Below are 25,656 nucleotides of genomic sequence, written 5' to 3' on the forward strand. Positions count from 1 at the left end.
GGATTGAGCCACCACGCCTGGCCTTTTTTTTGAGACAAAATCTCACTCTGTTGCCAGGCTGGAGTGCAGTGGCTCTCAGCTCACTACCACCTTTGCCTCCTGGGTAGAAGCAATCCTCCTGTCTTCTGAGTAGCTGGGACTACAGGCACGCACTGCCATGCCTAGCTAATTTTTGTATTTTTAGTAGAGACGGGGTTTCACCATGTTAGCCAGGCTGATATCAAACTCCTGAACTCAGGCAATCCACCTGCCTCGGCTTCCCAAAGTGCTGGGATTACGGGCATGAGCCACCGCACCAGGCCAATGTATTTTTTGTTTGAGAAGGAGTCTCACACTGTTGCCCAGGCTGGAATGCACTGGTGTGATCTCAGCTCACTGCAACCTCCACCTCCCGGGTTCAAGCAATTCTCCTGCCTCAGCCTCCTGAGTAGCTGGGATTACAGGTACGTACCATCACACCTGGCTAATTTTTGTATTTTTAGTAGAGAAAGGGTTTCGCCATGTTGGCCAGGCTGGTATCGAACTCCTGACCTCAAGTGATCCACCTGTCCTGGTCTCTCAAAGTGCTGGGATTACTGGTGTGAGCCACGGCACCCAGCTGCCACAATGCATTTTAAATCTGTTTTCTTCGACTGCTCACAAAATCCCTCAGAGGTACAAGTGGTTGTCCTCCTTTTCCAGATGGAGACAGCTAGGCTCATAGTGTTGCGGCCACTTGTTCAAGGTCACTCCCCAAATAGGTCACTGGGCTGGGGTTCATGCCATGATCAGCCCCTCCACGATTGGCCATCTCATTTTACTGCGTCTCCACCAATTATGCAAGGCTTGAGCACCCACTGTGCATGAGAAGCCACACTAAGCATTTGTGCACAGACTGCCCCATTTGATCCTTCAAAATGCGATCATATTCCCATTGCTTGGATGAGAAAACTGAGGCCAGATTGTAGACGGTCAGGTCAGGGTCACCCTGCCAGGAAGAAAAACAAAATAGGCTCTGCAAACCTGGCCACTGCACTGGCCGCTGGGAAACTCCAAGCTTAATTTAGGTTCCTTGTTAAATTATTCATTATCTCCTTTCTCTTCTCCTGTTTATGACTTCCGCCTTATCGTTTTGTTCCCCGGGTTAATGCTTTTTGTTTATCTGCATCTTTGGCCCGGAATGAATGAATCAACAATTTTGGAGGAAAAAAAAAAGCCAATTCTAAAGTTGGGTTCCTCTGTTGGGCACCAGGTCTTCTCCAAATATGTGCCTTGAGGAAATAAATGTTTTTGACATGATCAAAACACAAGGACTGATGTGCAATCTTGTTTGGTGGCTGTGAGCCCTCCAACCCCCATACCTTTGTCAACAATATCCCCCTTTTATTTTTTACTTCTGCCTTTTTTTTTTTTTTTTTTAAGGTGGAGTCTCGCTCTGTCACCCAGGCTGGAGTGTGCAGTGACGTGATCTCGGCTCAGTGCAACCTTCACCTCCTGGGTTCAAGCGTTTCTCCTGCCCCAGTCTCCCAAGTAGCTGAGACTACAGGCACCTGCCACCACATCCAACTAATTTTTGCATTTTTAGTAGAGATGGGGTTTCGCCATGTCGGCCAGCCTGGTCTTGAACTCCTGACCTCAAGTGATCTGCCCGCCCTGGCTTCCCAAAATGCTGGGATTACAGGCGTGAGTCACTGGGCCCAGCCTCTTTTTTCTTATTATTCCATCTTCAGGCACCAATGGCAGCCAGGCAGCCACACCCTCCTTGGGAGCAGGGGCTACCTTGCCCCATTTTACAGATAAGAGCCGAGATCCAGAGGCAAATCCATTCTACAGATGGGGAAAGTGAGGATCAGGGTCTCATGCAGCAAGTCAGTGTTTTAGCTGGGTTCCAGCTGTGGCTCGTCCTGACTCCAGGGCAGTAGGGAATGGTAATTAGGCGAGACCTGTGTAAAGTGCTTACTCTATAGGAAGTGCTCCATCATCCATTCATTCATGTGTTCAACCTGCACATAGGGATCCCTGGAGCCACACTGTAGTGTAACTAGAATAAAAACGGGATAATGGGACCGGGCGCAGTGGCTCACACCTGTAATCCCAAAACTTTGGGAGACTGAGGCGGACGGATCACCTGAGGTCAGGAGTTCAAGACCAACCTGGCCAACATGGTGAAACCCCATCTCTAACAAAAATACAAAAGTAGCCAGGCGTGGTGACAGCCGCCTGTAATTCCAGCTACTCAGGAGGCTGAGACAGGAGAATCACTTGAATCCGGGAGGCGGAGGTGGCAGTGAGCCGCGATTGTGCCACTGCACTCCAGCCTGGGTGACAGAGTGAGACTCTGACTCAAAAACAAACAAACAAACAATAAGAACAAAAAAACAGGATAATGGGATAGAGTGGAGTGGCATGGCTGGTAGCTGTTGTCAGGGAGGGCTTCTCCCAGGCGCTGCTTATTTGAGCAGAAACTGGAAAGATAAGGAGAAGATTTTGGATGCTCAAGTTAGAGGAACTGTAAGAAGCTGGCTGAGGCGGGAGGATCATCTGAGCCCAACTACTCAGGAGGCTGAGGCAGGAGGATCACCTGAGCCCAACACTCAGGAGGCTGAGGCGGGAGGATCACCTGAGTCCAACTACTCAGGAGGTTGAGGCGGGAGGATCACCTGAGCCCAACTACTCAGGAGGTTGAGGCGGGAGGATCACCTGAGCCCAGGAGTTTGAAGCTGCAGTGAGCTATGATCATACGACCGTACTGAGGCCTGGGTAGCAGACATCATCTCTTAAAAAGACAAGAAGGAGCAGCTGGTTTTGCTGGAGCATTGACATGGCCAGGAGGAGGGGATAGGGTAGTGGGCGCTAATGTGAAAAGGCGAGCTGCAGAGAAGAGGTTGGATTTTATTCCAAGGACACTAGGGAGCCCTGGCAGACTTTACAGCAGCGCACAGAAAGTGCCATGCCCTTTGCACCCAGGACGCTGGGGCTCTCGCACGGACAGTAGCCCGAAGGGCCCTTCCCGCCGCCGCCACCGCAGCCACCACCACTACTACCGCCGCCCACGTGTCCCGCGAAGCCCAGGGCCCCACGTGCTCCCGCGGCCCTTTGAACACCCCGGGGCCACGTGACCGCGCCGCGCCGTCCCATTGGCTAGGGGACGTGGCGGCCGCGCGGCTGCGCAGTGACGCGCTCGAGCCGGCCCTGCCCCCGACCCGGCGGCGGCGGCGGCGGCGGCGCTGGCGGAAGGGATGACGTCACCGGCTGGGGGGGCGCGCGAGCCGGCGCGAGGGGAGCGCGAGCCGCAGTGAGTGTCCTCGCGCCGCCCGCCCGGCAGCCCGGCCGGCGCGCGCACGCCGCGAGCCGCTGGCGCTCGGGCTCCGCTCGGATTCCATGCAACAGCCAGGATGTGAAGCGGGGCAGAGCCGGGGGAGCCCAGCCCAGCCAGCCTCCAGGTAAAGCCAAAAAAAAAAAACATCGTGGATTCGAGGAAAAAAAAAATGCAGGCGCTCCAAGGGGGGTCTCGGAGGCAGCTGAGTGGGCAGCGCGCCGGCTTTGTGCCGGGGAAGCCTGCACGGCCATTGTGCTCGGAGGATGCTCGGCAGCCGGTTGCACGCCCAGCCCCTGCGCCCCGGGAGCTGCGCCCGGACAATGCCCCGAGGGGCTGGGCCGGGGCCGCGCTGGGGGCACTCGGCGGGCGGGGCTGGGGGGCTTCGCCCGCGGCGTGGGAGGGGGCTGGGCTGGAAGTGTCCGAAGCGCGGCGCTGGAAGCTGCCCAGCGCCGCCGGCTGCACCACCCCGGGCTGCGGGCGGGGCAGAGGCGCGGAGGGGGGCGCGCGTGTGTGCGGAGCGGGTGCCGGCCCCGGTGGCGTCCGGCCTGGGTCCCCGGGCGGGTCCTGGAGGCAGGGGGCGCTGTGCCGGGGGATGGGGGAGCGCGCGGGCGCCCCGGAGCGGAGAGGAGCCGGGACGGGTGGCTCGAGGTGGGGTGGCTCCAGGGCTGCTGCGCCCGCCGCCTTTCCTCTCCGGGTCCCCCTCCCCTGGAGACCCCCGAGTCTACGCCGTCTCCCCTGGCATACTCCGGGCCCTGTCGTTGCCTTATGGGAGGTCGCTCCTCCGGCACTCGGGCCTTGCCCCACCCTTTTGCGGCCCCGGCGCCCCCTTCCAGCGCCCCCACCCCGGGGCGAGCCTCAGCCCCCAGCCCCAAGGGCTCTGGCGGGCAGACGCGCACGCCCAGCACCCAAGTCTCCCCTCCACGCTGGGGGCCCCGTGGGGATCCCGAGAGTAGGGAAGCCGCCCCTGGAGCCGCCAGCCCCGCGGGTTCCGCAAGCTCCGGGAGCCCCCTGGGGGCTGCGGGGGGGGAGGGGCGGTGACGTCATCCCGGGGGGCGGCGGGGCCGCCGGCACCGGGTTAAAGGGGGCGCGGGGCGTGCCCTGAGGGGAGCCCCCCCAGGTTAGAGTGCCCGCGCCGCCGTGGGTGCGAGGGTTCGGCCAGGCTGCGGCCAAGTTCACCGCTCTTTATGGGAATCTCTCCTAAAATTAAGATCCTCCCCTTCGGACCTCCCCCTACAAATCCTGGACATTTCCCACCAATTCTCCCCCCTTCCCAAATTGGGGAACTCCCCTTCGGCCGCTTTCTCTCCAGAATCCTCATATCAGGGAACCTTTCCCACAAACAGGGATTCTTTTATTCAACCACACCCCCCGCCCCAAATCTGGGACCTCCTTCTTCGGTGGACCCTCTTTCCCCAATCTCAGATCGTCTTCTCGTGGTTCCCTAAATATGCAGCTTCCAAGAACGTCCCTTCCTCTGCAACCCTTCCTCAAATCCAGCTACCTCCTGGGACCTCATCCCCCAAATTAACAACCCTCCCAGCGCATCATGGGGGTGCCTTGCCTCCCCCTTCTGGGCTCAGCTGGGATTCCCCTGCCCCGCCATCGCAATCTAGGGGAGCCCCCTTCTGAGCATGGGTCCCTTCTGCCTCTGGCCGAGCCCCTAAAAACACATCCTGGCAGCCGAAGCTGGTGAAGCGGGTGTCCGAGGTGTCCGAGTCCTGGCTGAACAGTAGGGATACAGCTAGAAGCCGGAGGAGGCAGGAAGAGACCCCTAGGGTCCCAAGGACAGGGACCCACCCGCCCCGGGCTCCCCTCCATCACCACGCGGACTTTGGCTGCTGGGATTCTGGCCTCCTCTGGTTGCCCCCCATAGCTGCTGTCCTTGGGGTGCAGGGGGTGACGGCACCTCTTTGTCTGGGGCGCCCTTCTTCCCTCTCTCTGCCGCTTTCCGCCCGGGAGAAGGGAGCCAGCCCGCGCCTCTGCTCCTGCGATACCAGCGGCAGCTGCTGGAGCGTTTATTAATGGCCCAGGGACTTGGTCGAATCTGCCATTTGCATAAGTCCCCTCCCCCTCCCAGGGTCCCTTCCTTTGTGCCCCCTCCCCCTGCCAATCGCGCCTGCCTTCTGTCCCTCTGCTCTTCTTTCTCTGCCAGCTGATATTTTGGCGGTGGAAGGCAGGCAGCTGGGGCTGGGGGCGGCTGCTTCCCGCCCCCAAATCCCATAGCCCCCCAGCTTGGGCCTGAGCCCCCGCCTGGGAACCCCCCCACCCTGCTGCCCTCCACAAAGCCTTCCCTGGGGCATCTCTTTCTGGCTGGCAGGCTGGTGGTGTCTTCATTCTTCCCCTCCAGAAAGCAGGGTCCTGCCCTGTTCCCCAGGCCCGAGGGACACCCTCATCGTGACGGTGCACTTCTGCGTGGGGGCCAGGCCTTCCAGCCCCCCGGGGGCCACCGCCTGCCATACTCCATCACCCTGAGAGTTGTTCTAATTGGGCTCAGGCAAACAAAACGTCGCGGGAGACCCAGGCTGCCTGGTGAGCTCACGCACTTTTCTATTTCTGCCACCCTGGCCAATGACATCGCCCCTAAACCCCCAGGGGGTGACAGAGACTGGTACTGTCAGCGGCCGTCCGGAGATGCCGTCTGGAGAGGCGGTGGACTGGCCCGCTCCCCACTCCCCGCAGGAGATGGGTGACAGGTCATTTTGGTGTGGCCCGGCTGTGGCGCTGGAGGGTGCTACTGGTTGGCAGGTCAGCTCCGGGCACGATTTCCTCCTCTCCAGGAAACCTTGAGAGCCTCTGAAGTCTGTGTATGGTGGCGACAGAGAAGGGGACATTCAAACCCCAGGTTCCTGCCTGCTGCCAGCAGAGAAAAAAAGAAAAAATCACTCCTTATACCCCGGTTGAGCGTTCAGTGCGCCTTTTTTTCCTGCCTCCCAGGGGATTTCAGGCATCGTCCAGTGTCCATGGACCCTGCTTAGAGACATAAGTCCATTTTCCCCCAACTTCCACCATGGAACAGGGGAAGCTTTGTGGATGCCAGGGATTTCGTGGTAGCATCTGGGTGGGCAGACCTGGAGCCATCACTGTGCACCCATTTTTTTCTTCTTTGAGTTGCACAGAGCCAGGGGCTCTGTCTGGGTTTCCCCAGACCTGGTACCAGTCTGGAAGCAAATCCATCTCTGCTCATCAGACGTATTTCTGGGAGGTGACTTGGTTTCCCCTTCTGCCTTCGGGGTTGGCATTGAACAGCGGTTCACAGATGTCTGAGGGCAACGCACACCTCTGCTTGCCAAGACGGGGAGACCTGTGGCTTCGCTGATTATTCCAGCGGCTGCATGGCCCCAATACGATAGTTAGCGGGGTGGCCGGAGAGGGACCGGCAGGGACGGTGTGACTTGGTGTCGCGACGTGGCATTTCTACCCGAGCACCCCGTGGCCCCGCGTTCACCTGCTTTCTGTGACAGTGCAGCCGCCGTGTGCGTGGGGGAAGAAGCAGGGCGTGGAGAGAGTTCGGGATGGGGGCGAGCGGGAGGGAAAACCCTAAAAATAAAAAGGGATATTTTTAAACCCAGCGGGTTTGGGGGATAATTGACAAAGCTTAATGTTTTTCGGCTGAGAGCAGTTCCTTCCCCCTGCTACCCATTAGGCTCCATTTGCAGAGTCGGTCAGAACCACGGGAAGATCTTGAGATGAGCTTTAGGTTTGGCGGGCGCAGTGGCGACTGCGGTGGCCCCCTTCTGGGAGGGTCTTGGTGCTTTCTGGAAGGAGGCAGGGGTCCCAGAAAGGGGCACTCCCCGGCTCTCCTCTGCATCCAGGGCAGGCTCCTGGCTCACCTTCCAGTGGGTGGGCATCCTCTTAGAATTTGCAAGGAGGATGAGAACCCCTCTTGGGCAAAGCCTGTGCAGGTTGCCCTTCCTCCGTCCTTCCCTGCGGCAAAAGATGCCCAGGGAGGGGAATTTGAAGAGAGACCCCCCCCTCCGCCCCACCCTCCAACCGCTCACCAGGCAGAGTGGCTCAGCCTCCGGAGGGGACAGGAGGAGAGGAGATTAAGATGTAACTGCTGTTCCTCACAGGATTCGTGTGGCAAGCTGATACAAAACAAAACAAAGCATAAAAACCAAAAATTCACCACGGGTTCACGGACAAAAGGCACCTGTCGGGGGTTTGAAGGTTCGAGGGCTTTTCAAACTGAATTTTGTCATCCTCACACCTTACCTTGGTCTGGAATCGGAAAGCTGCGGGCTTTCAGCTTGTGGCTTGCAGGGCAGAGGAGAGGGGGTGCCAGAAGGAGGTTGAGGCTCAAATGCATGTCATATTATCTCCAGGTGACATTCTGAATTGAGGAAGGGGGACCACGGAGAGAGGAAGTGAGGCGTAGGGGATGTGATCGAGAGAAAGGGTGGCTGTTGTCTCACGCAGAGAGTGGCAGCCCCAAAATGTCTAGGAAACAGGTGACACCCAGGTCTCTGTAACCCGGAGGTTCAAGAGTGTGGAGTGTGGTTTCCCCCCGCCCCCACCTTTTCCTTTAAGGAAAGAAAAGACTCTCAACCAAAAAGGGAAGGGGGAAAAAAAAAAAAAAACCGACGTACCATTTCTGTCTTGTCTCTGGCTGGTATTTGAGAAGCGCTGGGGAGGGGGTTGTGTGTGGGGAATTTGAAAAATCAATTGGCTTACACTTCTGCAAAGGCGAAAATTAACGGGTAGGAGTGATTCACGGGCAGGCCCTCCACTTTCACATCGCTTTATTTTTGTCTCTCTCTCTCTCTCTCTTTTTTTTTTCTTCTCCTCCGTGGAGCTGCCCGTCCCCCAACATCGTGGCCTGGCCAGACTGGACCTGGGGGCTGGTGCTATTCTGGGCTAGCCGTGGGATCCCCTCTTCTGTTCCCCGGAATCAAGGCACGCTCAGCGCCCCGCGGAGGCCAAGGGGATATTCCACACCTGAAAATAAACCCAGGTTTTTGTGTGGCTTCCTGTTTCCTTCTGATTCCCATGGATCCCACCATGGTTGGGAGTTCAGAGCTTGGATTTTGGGATCATGGGGACGCACTCCTCCCGTCCCCGTCTCCGTAACTGGGGCTGGATCACAAATGTCCCATTTCGTGGGGACAGATTTCGTCTCGTACTCTATGTTACCTGGGTGGCTGCTGCTTTTAAGTTGTTTTTGATCTTTGCTGTAAGCTCCTTGTAGGAAGGGCCAGGTGTCTCCTCCCACCTGGAGGACTGAACATTCCCCTTTTTCTCCTAGATCTCGCCTGCCTGCCTTCCTTCCTCCCTGGGTGACTTCCCCTCTGTCCTTTCAGTTCATGCAGGAGCTTCCTCACTTACAAAATGAGGTTACCCCTCTGGGTTCCAGGTCAGAGCCCTGACTTGAGCCACCCGCCCCACTTGAGCTGGGCAAACTAGGGCGGGTTGCCTGACCTCTCTGCGTTCTCTCATCTCTAAGATCAGTACAGTTGCAGTCTGCGTTGCGGCGAGCCTTGACATGAGATGCTCTGGGTAACACGCCTCCCCTGGCTCTCAACGCATCCGCTGTCAGTTGCATGCATCCGTCCTTCCGCTCCTGGACGCCCAGATGGGTATCCGGCATGGCTGAGAAGCCACAGCTCTGGAAGCCTGGGACCCTCAGATGAGGCAGGCTGTGGGGAGAGAGGCTGGGAGGATGGCCCATCGTCACGCTGTCACATGGGTAATTGAGAGTTAGTGGAAATTCAGGGGTTCTGGGGAAGCGAGGTTGGCGCGTCTGTGTGTGTATAATTTAATGCCGCTTATAATTAACCCCCGTGATCAGCAAATGAGGGGATGTTGGGGGGGATAATAACAGCTGCTCCGACTTATTTAGAGTTGGCGCCCCGTGCCAGGCCCTTTGCTAAGTAAGCAAGTCAGTAGCATCCTCGTCTCCTCCAACCTGCCATCCCCTGTCAGCGGAGTTGCTGTGATCTGAGCCCTATTTTGCAGAGAGGGAAAATGAGGCACAGAGAGGGGCCTCCACTGGCCAGAGGTCACTTCACACAGCCCACAAGCCGTTGGATGCCACAACCTGGATTCCTTAACGCCTGGAAGGAGCTCTGCCCCATTGTCAGGGATGTTTGTGTGGACAGCTGGTCCATCTGCTGGGGGGCCATCAGAATCGCTACAGAGACACCCCCCAGCACACACCCCAGGGCTCTCGACTGCCTTTTCTTGGAGGTTAAGAGCAAGAACACTGGACTGAGGCTGCGTGAGGTTCAAATCCCGGCTCTGCCCACTTGTTGGCTGTGTGACCTGGGGCAAGTTGCTCAACCTCTCTGTGCTTCCATTTCCCTCATCTGTCTAATGAGAAGAGTAACAGTGCCTACCTTGAGGGATGGTTAGGAGGAAGAAATGAGTTAACGTGTGTAAGCACAGATTCAGAACGGCACGTAGTAAGTGGCCGCTGCCTCTGCTGCTGTTTTTGTTATTTTTGACAACATGGGAGCTACACTGATATGTTGAAGGACCTGCCCTGGAGGGGCTCTCCAGTGTCCGCGCCCGCCCCGCTACCCCGCCCTCAGCGCCCTGATGGGGTCCAGCACCAGGGAGATGTCAGGATGACTCAGCCACTGCAAACTGGGGCGTTCCCCTTCGCTGGCTGCTTAATCAAGGCCGCCCCACTTCTGCGGCAGGACTGGGCACCTGGCGGGAGCTGAACCATGGGGAGTCCAGATGGTGGACAGGAAGGACACGTGGCTGCCTTGGGAGCTCTGTGCACTCCACAGACCCCAGATGTGGCTCCCAACTTCCAGATCCCCTGGTGGGCCCAAGTGATCACCAAAGGGGGAAGTTTGGGGGGCATTTGGGGCTTTGACAGCAGTCATTTGAGGGGCACTCAGGAAAGTGATCGGTTGAAAGCATTGTGTGCGAGCGAGCTTGCATGCATTCATTCATTCACCAGTGCATTGATTCATTCCATCAGGATTTGCTGGAAATCTGCTGCTGAGGAACTTGGGAGCCAGAATCTAAGCAGCTGTGGGGCCTTGGGCTAGTAATAAAGCTGTTCTGTGCCTCAGTTTCCTGATCTGTAAAATGGGTGCTTTGACATTGCATCATGAGTGGAGACAGATGAACAGGTGTGGGGGGCAGCAAGGACAAAGACTGAGAGCGGCACCTACTGCTTTGTGGCTGGAGGTGAGGGGGTCGGAAACGAGGAGGAGAGTTGACTTTAGCTGGGGAAGACCACACAGGACTCCCACCCCAAGGAGTTCGAATTGCAGTGTGTGTGTGTGTGTGTGTGAGAGATAGGACTCACACTGTTGCCCAGGCTGGAGTTCAGTGACGCCATCATAGCTCACTGCAGTGTCTTCACTCCTGGGCTCAAGCAGTCCTCCCAACTCAGCCTCCCAAGCTAACTTTTTTTTTTTGAGATGGGTTTTACCATATTGCTCAGGATGGTCTTGAACTCCTGGGCTCAAGCTATCTGCCTGCCTTGGCCTCTGAAAGTGCCGGGATTCCGGCCACCACACCTGGTGAATTGCATGTTTTATTTATTTTTTATTTTATTTTATTTATTTGAGACAGAGTCTTTGCTCTGTCGCCAGGCTGGAGTGCAGTGGCGCGATTTCAGCTCACTGCAAACTCTGCCTCCCCGGTTCAAGTGATTCTCCTGCCTCAGCCTCCCGAGTAGCTGGGATTACAGGCACCCGCCACCACATCTGGCTAATTTCTGTATTTTCAGTAGAGATGGGATTTCACCCTGTTGGCCAGGCTGGTTTCAAACTCCTGACCTCAGGTGATCCTCCTGCCTTGGCCTCCCAAAGTGCTGGGATTACAGGCGTGAGCCACCGCGTCTAACAAATTGCAGTTTTTAGATGTGCAGCCAGAGTTCTCCGAAATCCCCTAGAGGGTCAACAGAAAACCTGGAACATTGGAAATACTTCTTGGAACAGCTGTCAGGCCAAGGCTCAGAGAGGGAGAGAAACTTGCCCAAGACCACACAGCCATGCCTGCCTGCCTGCCTGCCTGCTGCTGGGCCTTGCGCAGGAGGATGGACAGGAACCCCTTTCACCAATCCAAAGGGAGAAACCGAGGCAGAAAGACATGGCGGGTGTGTGATTCTCAAACCATAATGCCTGTGAGGGCTGGAGTGTCCTCTCCAGTGGGTTGTATGGGCCAAGCAGGCTCCTTCAACCTCCGAGGAAGCCCTGAATGGCTCCAGGGCCAGATCTGTTGGTTTTTCCAAGGAAAAGCAGAAATCTAGATTTTAAGTAAAATTGCCCTGTTTTAGCTGGGCATGATGGCTCATGCCTGTAATCCCAGCACTTTGGGAGACCGAGGCGGGTGGATTACCTGAGATCAGGAGTTCGAGACCAGCCTGGCCAACATGGTGAAACCCCATCTCTACTAAAAATACGAAAATTATCTGGGCGTGGTGGTGCATGTCTGTAATCGCAGCTACTCGGGAGGCTGAGACAGGAGAATCGCTTGAACCCGGGAGGCGGAGGTTGCAGTGAGCTGAGATCGTGCCACTGCATTCCAGCCTGGACTGGAGTTAGACTCTGTCTCAAAAAAAAAAAAAAAAAAAATTGTCCTATTTTAACATCCTTGGGTTAAAACATCTTTTTTTTTTTTTTTTTTTTTTTTTTTTTTTTTTTTTTTTTGTTGAGACGGAGTCTCGCTCTGTCGCCCAGGCTGGAGTGCAGTGGCCGGATCTCAGCTCACTGCAAGCTCCGCCTCCCGGGTTACGCCATTCTCTCGCCTCAGCCTCCCGAGTAGCTGGGACTACAGGCGCCCGCCATCTCGCCCGGCTAATTTTTGTATTTTTTTAGTAGAGACGGGGTTTCACCGTGTTAGCAGGATGGTCTCGATCTCCTGACCTCGTGATCCGCCCGTCTCGGCCTCCCAAAGTGCTGGGATTACAGGCTGAGCCACCGCGCCCGGCGGGTTAAAACATCTTAACATGGCACAGTACAGAAACCCAGGGCCACTGTGGGCTTTGACCCCTTCCCCACCACTTAAAAGTTGCGCCACCTCTGATACCTCCATTCCCGTCTATGGGCCTCAGTTTCCGGGCCTGTGAAATGGGTTTAAGACTCCCAGCCACCTCCGTGGTTCTTTAGAGGCACCAGCGTGATAGCTCACAGAGAGTGCTGAGAACAGGGCCTGGGCCAGCGTCCGCGCTCGATAAACGTTGGCTCTGATTATATTAATATTGGTCATAATGATAAACTTGACTTAAATTAAATGCTGCGTAGAAGGAAGCTGGCTGTCCCGCGGGGCAGGACTGTGAACTATCTACTGGCGGCAGGACCTGCTTCTCTATTCCTCGTTCTTTCTGTAGCATGCTTGTTTGCTCTCGGGGCTGGAGCACCCGGGTTACCAGTATTATTCGTTAAGTGGACTGCTGTGGTTCTCAATCAGGGCCATTTTCGCTCCTGTGGGCAGAAAGTCCCCCGTGGTGGGGGCCGTTCGTGCCTGTGTTTTCTCATTTCATCCTCAGAACTGCCCCGAGAGGTGGCACGTGTCCCCTTGTCTTGCAGATGGGGAAACTGAGGCACAAAGGAGGGTCGAGAACTGGGAATGACAAGCCCTTTCTCAGGTTAACAGAAGTGTTGTATCTGGGGACATTTTTGAGTGTCACGTCCAGGCGGGTGCTGCTGGTATGGAGTGGGTAGAAGCCAGGGATGCTGCTTAACTCACTGTAATGGCCAGGATGACCCCATCCCAGAGAATGACCCGACCCTCATGTCTACTATGCTGAGGTTTAGAAACCCTGATTTTGCCAGGCATGGTGGCTCACGTCCGTAATCCCAACACTGTGGGAGGTTGAAGCGGGAGGATTGCTTGAGCCTAGGAGTTCAAGACCAGACTGGGCAACATAGTGAGACCTCATGTCTACAAAAAACTTCAAAAAATATCAGCCGAGGGTTGGGGTTCACACGTACGGTCCCAGCTACTGGGGAGGCTGAGGTGGGAGGATTGCTTGAGTCCAAGAGTTTGAGGCCTCAGTGAGCTGTGACTGCACCACTACACTTCAGCCTGGGTAACAGAGCAAGGCCCTCTCTTTTTTTAAAAAAAAAAAAGAAGCCCTGACTTATGCTCAAGACCCAAGACCGCAAGAGAAATCAGGCAGATGGTGCCTTTGTCCCTGAGCGTCCACCCTGCACACTCCCTGACGTCTCGCGGGGCCGGAACACTTAGATTGCTAATGGGTTCCTTCTGTGCATCTGTCCTGGTTCCACCGCCCCATTGATTATTGAAAGTGGGTAATTGCCCCTGTCGGATGCATTCTAGAGAGTGTGAGCTGCTGGGGTTTCTGGCGACAGTGCTGGCTTCACCTCCCCGATGTCAGCAGGGTGCAGAGAGGCTACCAGCTCCCAGGACTTTTTCTCTTGGCCCCAACTGGCCCTGGGAGCCCAGACTCTGGCCCTACTGGGGAAGGGCATTGGGGGTCTGAACGCCCCAGGTTCGGATCCTGACACAGGCCCTCCCTGACCGTGTGAGATGACCTCGTTATTTCCTTCCCCTGAGCCTCGGTTTTCTCATCTGTGAAATGGGGACAAGTCTTGCCTGCCGCATCACTGGGAATTCAGTGGTGTCACATTGATAACGGGGCCAGGAGCCCAAGGTGCACAGGAGGAGCCAAATAACCCTACCCTCCCTCCCCCCCAGCTTCGTGAACCGTTAGGGGTGATGAGGTTGGAACCTCAAACCCACATTCCCCAAACAGCTGCAACAGAGGAGAACTAACCCAAGCGGGCGGAAAGTCCCCCATGGTGGAGGCCGTTCATGCCTGTGTTTTCTCATTTCATCCTCAGAACTGCCCCGAGAGGTGGCACGTGTCCCCTTGTCTTGCAGATGGGGAAACTGAGGCACAAAGGAGGGTCGAGAACTGGGAATGACAAGCCCTTTCTCAGGTTAACAGAAGTGTTGTTTCTGGATGGGATATCGTTTCTACACTCGTGGAGGCTACACCCAGGCCCAGCTTCATGGGGGCCCCGCAGTCACTCGGGGGCCCGTGATCAGAAGGGGCTCCATTTAGATGAAACCTCCGTTGATGCCGTCTGGAAATTCTTAATTTTTTTTTTCTTTTCTTTTTTTGAGATGGACTCTTGCTCTGTCACCCAGGCTGGTGTGCAATGGCGCCATCTCGGCTCACTGCAACCTCCGCCTCCTGGGGTCAAGCGATTCTGCCTCAGCCTTCTGAGTAGCTGGGATTCCAGGTGTGTGCCACCATGCCCAGTGGCTAGTGTTTGTATTTTTAGTAGAGACAGGGTTTCAGCATGTTGGCCAGGCTGGTCTCAAACTCCTGAGCTCAGGTGATTCACATGCCTCGGCCTCCCAAAGTGCTGGGATTCCAGGCGTGAGCCACCATGCCCGGCCTGGAAATTCCCAATAATTTTTAAACTGGCCCGGCACGGTGGCTCACGTCTGTAATCCCAGCACTTTGGGAGGCCAAGGCGGGTGCATCACGAGGTCAGGAGATCGAGACCATCCTGGCTAACATGGTGAAACCCTGTCTCTACTAAAAATACAAAAAATTAGCTGGACGTGGTGGCGGGCGCCTGTAGTCCCAGCTACTTGGGAGGCTGAGGCAGGAGAATGGCGTCAACCCGGGATGCAGAGTTTGCAGTGAGCCAAGATCACTCCACTGCACTTCAACCTGGACGACAGATCGAGACTCTATCTCAAAATAATAATAATAATAATAATAATAATAATGATAGTAATTTTTAAACAAAGAAAACCCTACGGTTTCATTTTGCACTGGAGGCTGCAATTCTATAGCAGAGTTGTTAGCCACGATGTAGCCAGAGGCCACTTCCCGCAGTGGTTGGGAACAAAGATGTTATCGACCAGGATATGTTTTTGCCGCTTACAAGCTGTGTGACTTTGAGGAAGTCACTTTCCCTCTCTGAATGGCACCCGCAGACTCCTCTCTGTGGCCTGCTGGCCTCGTCTCTCCTCCTCTTCCCCTCCCCTCTGTCTGTGTTCCACTCCATGTACACCCATCCTCCTCCTGTTCCCACCTCCAGGCCTTTGTCCTTGCTCTGCCAGGAGCTCTGTTTCTGGCCAGGCCAACCCTACCCCGCCATTGCGTCCAGCACCCCGTTGTGTTTTCCCTTACGATTTCACTCTGTCTGCAACCTCTTCAGGTCCTAAGCTCCACAACGCATCACCCGCCCCTGGATCAGCCCGTCTGGCTCCTGGGAGCTGCCGCCTGGCCTGCATGTACCAGCATTGCCGTGTCTAATGACCTCGATCAGGCAGGTGACGACGGGGAAAGCCCCGCCTCGACAGCTCACAGCAAGAGACCCCTGGTCCTGCCCTGAGAGTACTCGGAATGGGTGACGTTGCAGGGAGAGGCAGTCACAGTGACCTCAGCCTCCTGAGTAGCTGGGATTACTGGCACGCATCACCACGGCCGGCCGTATTTTTAGTTGAGACTGGGTTTCACCATGTTGGCCAGGCTGGTCTCGAACTCCTGACCTCAGGTGATCCACCTGTCTCGGCCTCCCAAAGTGCTGGGATTAGAGCTCAGCTCACTCTGCCTTTTGGGCAGGGAGGCCAGGAGACTGGGTTCCCAGCTGAAGTGCTGTGTGCTGTCAGCTACTTGCTCACCCTCTCTGAGCTGATGAATATCCAAAGTGTCTGGCAAGAAGTGGTAAGGGCCAGGTGTGGTGGTTCACGCCTGTAATCCCAACACTTTGGGAGGTCAAGACAGGTGGATCACCTGACGTCAGGAGTTCGAGACCAGCCTGGCCAACATGGTGAAACCCCGTCTCTACTGAAAATACAGCCGGCTGTGGTGGTGCGTGCCAGCAATCCCAGCTACTCAGGAGGTTGAGGCGGGAGAATCGCTTGAACCCGGGAGGCAGAGGTTGCAGTGAGCCAAGATTGTGCCATTGCACTCCAGCCTGGGCAATAGAGTGAGACTCTGTCTCAAAAACAAAAGGAAGTGGTAAGGAATGGCTTTGAGGATGGTGTCTCTGAGGAACTGGCTTCAAGCCAGGGGTCTGAGGACCAGTGTCGGGAGGTCAGGGAACTCTAAAAACAGTCAGTGAGATTTCCGTGAGAAAGTGAGAGGCCCAAAGGGGCTGGGGATCCCCAAAAAGTGTGCAGTGGTTGGGCCAGATGATTTTAAGAGTCAACCAGTGCCTGCGCATGGTGGCTTATGACTGTAATCCCAACACTTTGGGAGGCTGAGATGGGAGGATTGCTTGAGGCCAGGAGATCGAGTCCAACCTGGGCAACATAGAAAGACCCTATCTCTATAAAAAGTAAAAAAATGGCCGGGCGCGGTGGCTCAAGCCTGTAATCCCAGCACTTTGGGAGGCCGAGACGGGCGGATCACGAGGTCAGCAGATCGAGACCATCCTGGCTGACACGGTGAAACCTCGTCTCTACTAAAAAAATACAAAAACTAGCCGGGCGAGGTGGCAGGCACCTGTAGTCCCAGCTACTCTGGAGGCTGAGGCAGGAGAATGGCGTAAACCCGGGAGGCGGAGCTTGCAGTGAGCTGAGATCCGGCCACTGCACTCCAGCCGGGGCGACAGAGCGAGACTCCGCCTCAAAAAAAAAAAAAAAAAAGTAAAAAAATTAGCCGGTGTGGTGGTGTGCACCTGTAATCCCAGCTGCTCAGGAGGCTGAGGTGGGAGGATGACTTGAGCCCAGGAGTTTGAGGCGGTAGTGAGCTATGATCATGCCCCATTGCACTCTGGGTAACAGAGCGAGACCCTGTCTCTAAAAACAAAAAGAACTGAGCCAGCCCTGGTGGTTGTTGGGCAGCCTGTGTGTCTGGCCAGACAGGTGGAGAAGTTACTGAGGAGTTCACCAAGAATGGGCCAGGCTTTCTTTGGGGGATCGGGTTTAGCGTTCGAAGAGTCCAAGTTTAAGTCTTGCCTGAGCTGCTTGTTCAGTGTGACCCTGGGGCAGTGGTTTTACCCTCCAGCGCCTCACTTTTCTCGTCTGCAAAATGGGGGTGAGGCTGTCTCTTGGGTAGAAGGCTCTTGGTATTGGAAGGATCTATGCTAAGCATGCTCGGAGTAAGCCCCAAACTGGCTAAAATATAAAATACAGCATGATGAGCAGTGCCCTCTGGAAGCAAGATCAGGGGACCTGCATATGGGGCTTGGGGGGGGTTGCTGGGGAGTGACTGTGTCCAGGGGTATTGAGTTGCGCTTGAAGCGTGCTCTCTGCAGTGCGGAGAGCAGATTGGCAGGCACCTACAGCCAGCCCTGGGCAGACCGAGTTGCAGGGCAGACTGCCACGCTGGCAGGAGCTGGGCTGGGAGTGTGGGCGGGGCTACCCTTGGAGCACCTCAGCCTCAGTGGGGAAACCGAGTCACCTCAGTGTGGACAGAACCCTCAGCAGGTATGAAGGGGTCAGTTCTGACTCTCTAGGTCCGTGCTGAGGTCACTCTGCAGGGTCTTTGAACTCTGTATCCGGTACTTTGCCGCCCCATCGCCTAAGGACTAGCTTGCTTGCTTGCTTCCTTCCTTCCTTCCTTCCTTCCTTCCTTCCTTCCTTCCTTCCTTCCTTCCTTTTCTTTTTTTCTTTCTCTCTCGTTCGTTTTCTTTTCTCCCTCGTTCCCTCCCTCACTTCCTTTTCTTTCTCTTTTGTTCGTTCTTCCCTCCCTCCCTCCTATCTTCCTTCCTTCTTTCTTTTCCCTTCCTTCTTTCTCCTTCCTTCTTCCTCTTTTTCTCTTTCTCTTCTCTTCCTTTCTTTTCTTCATTTCTTTTTTTTTCTTTCTTTTGACAGCATCTCACTCTGTCACCCAGACTGGAGTACAGTGGCGCGATCATAGCTCACTGCAGCCCCAAGCTCCTGGGCTCAGGCAATCCTCCTGCCTCAGCCTCGCAAAGCGCTGGGATTACAGGCATGAGCCGCTGTGCCCAGCCAGTACTTGATACATTTTGTTTAAACCCATTCTCTTTTAAGACGTAAAAGAGAAAACTTTGTCTTGCTCTTGTGAACGGAAACCTGGTGTGTCCTTGAAGGCACAGCCTTAAAAATAAATTCGATAAGAGCAAAACAAGGGCCTTAAATTCTTGCTGCTTTTGTCTCTGTCTGTTCCAGGCTGAAAGCTGTGGCCTGAGCACCTCTGAGGTGTTGTAAGACATCCTAGCACCCACCTGAGCCTTTTAGCCTTAAGCCCAGCACAGAATGACCCCCTTGCTGATTGAGTCAGTATTTTGTTTTGTTTTCTTGAGATGGAGTCTCACTCTGTCCCCCAGGCTGGAGTGCAGTGGCCCGATCTCGGCTCACTGCAACCTCCACCTCCCGGGTTCAGGACATTCTCCTGCCTCACCCTCCCGAGTAGCTGGGACTACAGGCGTGCGTCACCATGTCCGTGTAAGTTTTGTATTTTTAGTAGTGACAGGGTTTCACCCGGTTGGCCAGGCTGGTTTCGAACTTCTGACCTCAAGTGATCCACCTGCCCCAGCCTCCCAAAGTGCTGGGATTATAGGTGTGAGCCATCAGGCCTGTCCCAGTGTTACTGAATGTGGCTAGAACTGTTTGGGGCATCTCCTGGACTTTCTGGGAGGCTGAACCCCTTCTACCTTCGGCCTGAATTTCTTGGACTGAGCATCGCTTCCCCACGGCCTGGGGAGAAGGTGATTTCTCCCTGAATTCAATTAATGAGCCTATTAAAAACTATTTATTTTCCCTGACAGTTGTTTACTGAGGAGAAGGAGATGAATTGGCCGGTGTCCTCGGCAGACAGGAAGGAGGCTGAATGGGGGTGCCTGGTGGTTCAGCCCCGCTGCTTGGGGAGCACAGATTGCAGTGGGGGCCTGTCCTTGGGGACGCCTTGGGCAGAGTCTGTGCTTGAATCATGGCCACTGCTTCTGACCTTGGAGTCTTTTGGAAGTGGATGTTGGGATGAGTGAAACCGTTGTGGTGTGGAGGCAGGGGGCTGGCGCCGATGGTGTCTCTCTTCTCTTTCCAGGTTAAAATGTCTCAGATGCACTGGTTTGAGACCTAAGACCTGGCCCCATGGCCCACATGAGATACTGCGGCGGGATCTCCCAATATCCCATCATATCCCCCACTCCGTAGCAGTTGAACTTTACAATTTTTATCTGGGCACACGGCCACCTGGGCAAAAGAAAACATTTCTTGGTGTACCTTGCAGCTATCTGTACCATATGATTCAATGCTGACCCGTGGCGTAAATAAGCAGGATTTTCTGGAAATGCCTTTCGAGAGAAGTGGCACATGCTCTTCTCTACCTGTCAGCTGGAATATGGAGATGATGGCAGGTGCTCAGGCAGCCATATTGGACCATGAGGCAGGTGTCATGGATAAGAATGGGGGATCAAAGAGGTGGAAGGGGCCTGGGCCCCAGTGATGATTGGGGAGGGCAAAATAGCCCTGAATGGCCAACCTGGCAGCTTCCCTTAGGTGAAAATAGAAGTCACTCCTTGCTCGTCCTTTTTCTGGCATTTGCAATTCAACTGGATCCAAACAGTGGCAGGACATGAACCTTGGGATACCTCCTGGCGATGTGGCTCTCCTGGGGATGTGGCTTTTTTTGCCCCTGTGTTCCAGAGACCCCAGACTCAAAGTTTCCCAGTGTGAGGATGAGGATGATGGTGAACGACTAAGTGTGGCAGGTGCTGACATGGCTCCCAGCTCTAGCTGAGTGCCTCCTGGTTCTGTTGAATCTGCACAGCCCTGTGAGAAGCCTACAGCCACTGCCCCACTTTCACAGATAAGGAAACCGAGGCTCAGAGAGGGGATGTGACTTGTGCAAGGTCACACAGCAAATAGAGTTGAGCTAGGTTTGGGCTGACGCCATGCTTTGTGGCAGGGCCCCATCCTGACATGCCTGTGGGCCTCCTCCCTTTTCCCCGTGGGTCATCACCTCCTTCTCCTCTCCTCCTCCATTACAACCATTAGATCTGGCCCCGGGCTGCCTCCAGCCTGGGACAGGCCAATAGGTGAAAACTGTGTCCCCTTCCATACCCAGAAGCCTTCCAGGCACAGGAGTCCCTGTCTCCTCCTGGGTCTGCCCAGGTTCCTGCTAGGGGAAGCGGGTTTCAGGTTCAGAGTACAGAACCCAAGACCCTAAAAATAATACAAGCCAATGTATGCTGAGCACTTCCTGTGTGCTGGACCGCGTGCTGAGTACTGTACACAGGCCAGCTTGCTTTCCTCTCTTTCTTTCTTTCCCTTCCTTCCTTCCTTCCTTCCTTCCTTCCTTCCTTCCTTTCTCTCTCTCTCTCTCTTTCTTTCTTTCCCTTCCTTCCTTCCTTTCTCTCTCTCTCTTTCTTTCTCTTTCTTTCTTTTTTTCCCTCCCTCCCTCACTCTCCTCCCTCCCTCCCTCTCTCTTTCTCTCTCTCTCTCTCTTTCTTTCTTTCTTTGTCTCTGTTTCTCTCTCTCTCTTTCTTTCTTTTTTTTTTTTGGCAGGATCTCACTCTGTCACACAGGCTGGAGTGAGTGCAGTGGCACAATCTTGGCTCACTACAGCCTCTGTCTCCCGGGTTCAAGTGATTCTCTTGCCTCAGCCTCCCGAGTAGCTGGGATTACAGGCACATGCCACCACGCTGGCTAATTTTTGTATATATTTTTTTAATTTTGTATTTTGTAGAGATGGGGTTTCACCGTGTTGGCCAGGCTGGTCTTGAACTTCTGAGCTTAAGCGATCCACCGCCTCGGTCTCCCAAAGTATAGGGATTACAGGCTTGAGCCACTGCACGCAGCCTTCATTTTTCCATTTTTGTTCTATCCTCTGCTTCCACCACCTGGTCCAGCTCCCATCATCACCTGGACCAGCATGGTCACCTCTGCTCTGGTGTGACTCCAGCCCTCATCCCCACAGTCTGTCCTCCCACAATGACATCTTTCAGTTCTTGAGTCAGGTCCCATCCCTCCTCTGCCTTTAGCCCTCTATGGCTCTCACCTCTTGGGGGAAAACCCCAAGTCCTCCCTGTAGCCCACCAGGCCTTGTACAAGCTGCTCCGTCCCTTTGCTGCCATTCCCTCCTCCCTGTCTCCCCGTCTTCACTCTGCTCCAGCCATACGGGCCTCTTCGCTGTTTCTCCAATACGCCAGGCATGGTCCCACCCTCAGGACTTTGCACAGTCTGTGCCCACTGGCTGGAATGCTTTTCCCGCAATATGGACACAGCTCCTTCCCTGACTTCCTTTACCTCTCAGGTCACTTTTATTTTATTTTATTTTATTTTATTTTATTTTATTTAATTTATTTATTTATTTATTTTGAGACGGTAGTCTTGCTCTGTCTCCCAGGCTGGAGTGCAGTGGCGCAATCTCGGTTCACTGCAAGCTCCGCCTCCCGGGTTCAGCCATTCTCCTGCCTCAGTGTCCTGTGTAGCTGGGACTACAGGCGCCCGCCACCGCACCGGGCTACTTTTTTTATATTTTTAGTAGAGACGGGGTTTCACCATGTTAGCCAGGATGGTCTCGATCTCCTGACCTCGTGATCCGCCCGTCTCGGCCTCCCAAAGTGCTGGGATTACAGGCTTGAGCCACCGCGCCCGGCCCCTCAGGTCACTTTTAAACGAGGCCTCCCCGATCACCCTATTTAAACTTGCAGCCTGCCCTGCCACCCAGTTACCTATCTTCCCCTCTTCTGCTCTCTTTGACTCAAAGCCCTCGCCACCATCTCTCTGTCGAATGCTTTTTTTGTTGTTGTTCGTTTGTTTTTTGAGACAGAGTTTCACTCTGTCACCGAGGCTGGAGTGCAGTGGTGCGATCTTGGTTCACTGCAACCTCCGCCTCCCAGGTTGGAGCAATTCTCCTGTCTCAGCCTCCTGAGTAGCTGGGTTTACAGGTATGTGCCACCACGCCCAGCTATTTTTTTTGTATTTTTAGTAGAAGTGGGGTTTTGCCATGTTGATCAGGCTGGTCTCAAACTCCTGACCTCAAATGATCTGCCCGCCTCGGCCTCCCAAAGTGCTGGGATTAGAGGCGTGAGCCACCGCGCCCAGCCTTGACTGCTTCATACTCATTATCTGCTTGTCCCCTCCTCTACCATGTCCATAGCAGTGTCTGCACACAATAGGGCTCCAGGCATACATTTTGCCTAAACAGCTCTTCCTTCCCAGGGGAAGAAGTGAGGCTCTGAAATGCATTAGTTCCTTCTTTCTTTTTTTTTCTGAGACGGAGTCTCTCTCTCATTGCCCAGGCTGGAGTGCAATGGTGCAATCTCGGCCCACCGCAACCTCTGCCTCCCGGGTTCAAGCCATTCTCCTGCCTCAGCCTCTCGAGTAGCTGGGATTATAGGCGCCCGCCACCATGTCTGGCTGATTTTGTGTTTTTAGTAGAGACAGGGTTTCACCATGTTGGTCAGGCTGGTCTCGAACTCCCTACCTCAGGTGATCTGCCCACCTCGGCCTCCTGAAGTGCTGGGATTACAGGCGTGAGCCACCGCGCCCGGCCGCCTGAGGTCTTTCTGCGGGCTGGTGGCAGTGTTTGCAGGGAGCAGGTGGCTTCCACGTTCTCCCTCTTAACCACCCCCCACCGGGAGTTGGCCAGCCGGGGCGGGCCCGAGTCGGTCCCCGCGGCTGCTTCTTCCTCCCACCCCCGCATTCTCACCTCAGCCTCCAGAAATAGCCCCTTTAAAATAGCCACGTCCTCGAGTTCCGGGGCCTCTGCCTGCCCACGGACGTGGTGCTGCGCTGACGGGCCAGCCTCCTGAGTGCTGTGGGATTTTTAAAAATATAGCTGGTGTGAGGTGATTTTACCTCCCTTTTAAGCCTGAAAAAGCCCAGCCACCAACAGGGCTGTGTGTCACTGTGGATACTCTAGCAAGGCACGGCTGCGAGGGTGTCTGCTGTGCAGAGCTGGGGAGGGCTTCCGCTAAAGGCTCACGCCAGCTCAGGCAGGGACCGTGGGGCCCGCAGTTCCCTGTCAGGTCAGGAAGTCTCAGATTTGAGGTTCAGTGCTGCCGACTGTGTGACCTCTGGCAACTGTTGAAGCCTCTCTGAGCCTCAGTTTACCCAAATGGAAATGGGGACAATTTCGGGGTTTGGATAAATGGTTAAATTTCTCTGAGCGTCAGTTTACTTGTGAAATGGGGACATCTCAGGGTTTGGGCAAATAGCTGAACGCAGCCTCAGTTTACCCATGTGGAAATGGAGACAGTTTTGGGGCTTGGATAAATGGTTCTATTTCTCTGAGCCTCAGTTTACCTGTTTGTAAAATGACATCTCAGGGCTTGGGGAAATAGCTGAAGTTCCCAGCCTCGGTTTACCTGTTTGTAAAATGGGAACATCTCAGGGCTTGGGCAAATAGCTGAACTTCTCAGTCTCAGTTTCCCTGGGTGGAAATGGGACATCTGAGGCTTTTCTACTCTGGGCCTGGCGCACAGTGGTTACTCACGAGGCACAAGCCAAACTCCTTACAGCACTGAGGCCTCTATGAAATGACCCTGCTCTCGATCTGAGGTAAGGGTTTAGTGAATTTAGCATTAGCTCTGAACCTGCCACTTCTAGGCGGTTAGATCCTTCAGGAAATCACTTCCCCTTGAGGGACTCAGTTTTCCTCATCCCTAAAATGGGCCTGTGTCACTGCATCGGGAGAAGTCAGGGCAACGAAGCATAGCTGCCCTTTTCCCCAGGTCGGAATGCTCCGGAGATGTGACTCACGTTTCCCTGTTACCTTGATTTATTCTTTTTATTTTTCTTTGTTGAGATAGGGTCTTGCTCTGTTGCCCAGGCTGGAGTGCAGTGGCGTGATCATAGCTCACCGCAGCCTCGACTTCCCAGGCTCAGGTGACCCTCCTGCCTCAGCCCCCCGAGCAGCTGGGACTATAGGTGCACACCACCGTACCTGGCTAATTTTTTTTTTTTTTTTTAATTTTTTGTAGAGACAAGATCTTGTTATGTTGCCCAGGCTGGTCTCAAACTCCTGGGCTCAAGTGGTCCTCCTGCCTCAGCCTCCCACAGTGTTGGGATGACAGGTGTGAGCCACTGCACTGGGCTCTTGTTTTATTCTTCTCATTCGTTGAGACTGTGTCAGTTAGTGGCCAAAAACCAGATTCTAAGGCCAGATGGCTCTGTCCTTTAGTAGCAATGACTCTACCTCTTTGGGCCTCAGTTTCCTCATCTGGAAAATGAGGATAATGAGAACCTGACTGCCTGGGCTCTTCGGGAGGATCTAGTGAGTTCATAGGGTGAAGCCATCAAATCAGGGCTGGGCTCAGCATGAGGGTGGTGTGGTGATTATAAAGAAATCCAGGCCTGGCGGGGCGCGGTGGCTCAAGCCTGTAATCCCAGCACTTTGGGAGGCCGAGAGGGGCGGATCACCAGGTCAGGAGAACGAGACCATCCTGGCTAACACGGTGAAACCCCGTCTCTACTAAAAGTACAAAAAAGCTAGCCGGGCGTGGTGGCGGGTGCCTGTAGTCCCAGCTACTCGGGAGGCTGAGGCAGGAGAGTGGCGTGAACCCGGGAGGCGGAGCTTACAGTGAGCTGAGATCCGGCCACTGCACTCCAGCCTGGGCAACAGAGCGAGACTCCGTCTCAAAAAACAAAAAATCCAGGCTGGATGCGGCGGCTCATGCCTATAATCCCAGCACTTTGGGAGGCAGAGGTGGGCAGATCGCCTGAGGTCAGGAGTTCAAGACCAGCCTGACCAACATGGCAAAACCCAGTCTCTACTAAAAAAAATACAAAAACGAGCTGAGCATGGTGGCGGGCACCTGTAATCCCAAATGCTTGGGAGGCTGAGGCAGGAGAATCGTTTGAACCTGGGAGGCAGAGTTTGCAGTGAGCCGAGATTCTGCCACTGCACTCTAGCCTGGGTGACAGAGTGAGACTCTGTCTCAAAAAAAAAAAAAAAAAAAAATCAGTTTATTTGCTAGACATCTATCAGGCTGTCCACACACCGGCCCCTTCCTGGGAGCCAGATAAGCCAAGTGGATGGTGCTTGAGGCAGCCTGTGTGTTTGCCTTCAAGGTCCATGTATCCTCCTCTCCCACTGGGGCAGGGATTAAACCTGCCGGAGGGACCTGTCCAGCCAAGGCCACGAGCACTGGCTGCCGCCCCTGCTTCCTGCTGTGTCACAGCAGGTGTTGAGCCACCGGATGGCAGAGGCCAGGGGCCTGGCTTGCCAACAGGGACAGGAAGGCCCCAGCTGGAGTAGGCGTGGAGGCTTCCGCCATCAGCCCTGGGGGTCTCAGCGGCTGCTTTGGCTGCAGCCACTGCCTCCAAGTTTGTGCTTTCCATCATCTAGGGGGATTTCTCGGATGCCTCCTGTCCACCGGGCTCTGTGCCGGGACCCTGCAGGAGTAAAGGGGATGGCTTTATGGATCAGGGAGAGAGATGATAGGCAGAATACAGTATGGAGCACGTCAGGGGTGATCAGAGAAAGCAGTACACGAATAAAGGGGACTCGAAAGGGAGGCATGAGGGTTGTCATTTTTAATGGGGTTGTAGGG

General features: G+C 54.8%; 1 protein-coding gene across 4 annotated transcripts in view; it reads left to right on the forward strand.

Annotated features, from left to right (window-relative positions):
- Positions 1 to 3,265: 3,265 nt before the first annotated feature.
- PTPRS (protein tyrosine phosphatase receptor type S) overlaps positions 3,266 to 25,656 on the forward strand; it is a 140,235-nt gene continuing 117,844 nt past the window's right edge. For 2 of the 4 annotated variants that reach the window (XM_033195656.1, XM_033195659.1), the window contains exon 1: positions 3,266 to 3,422. The gene's annotated coding sequence lies outside the window, so the exon portion shown is untranslated. The remainder of the gene's footprint in view (positions 3,423 to 25,656) is intronic. The other 2 variants (XM_033195663.1, XM_033195670.1) reach the window with 1 other exon arrangement.

This window comes from Trachypithecus francoisi, unplaced genomic scaffold (assembly GCF_009764315.1).
Source record: "Trachypithecus francoisi isolate TF-2019V2 unplaced genomic scaffold, Tfra_2.0 Lachesis_group5, whole genome shotgun sequence".
NCBI lineage: Eukaryota > Metazoa > Chordata > Mammalia > Primates > Cercopithecidae > Trachypithecus > Trachypithecus francoisi.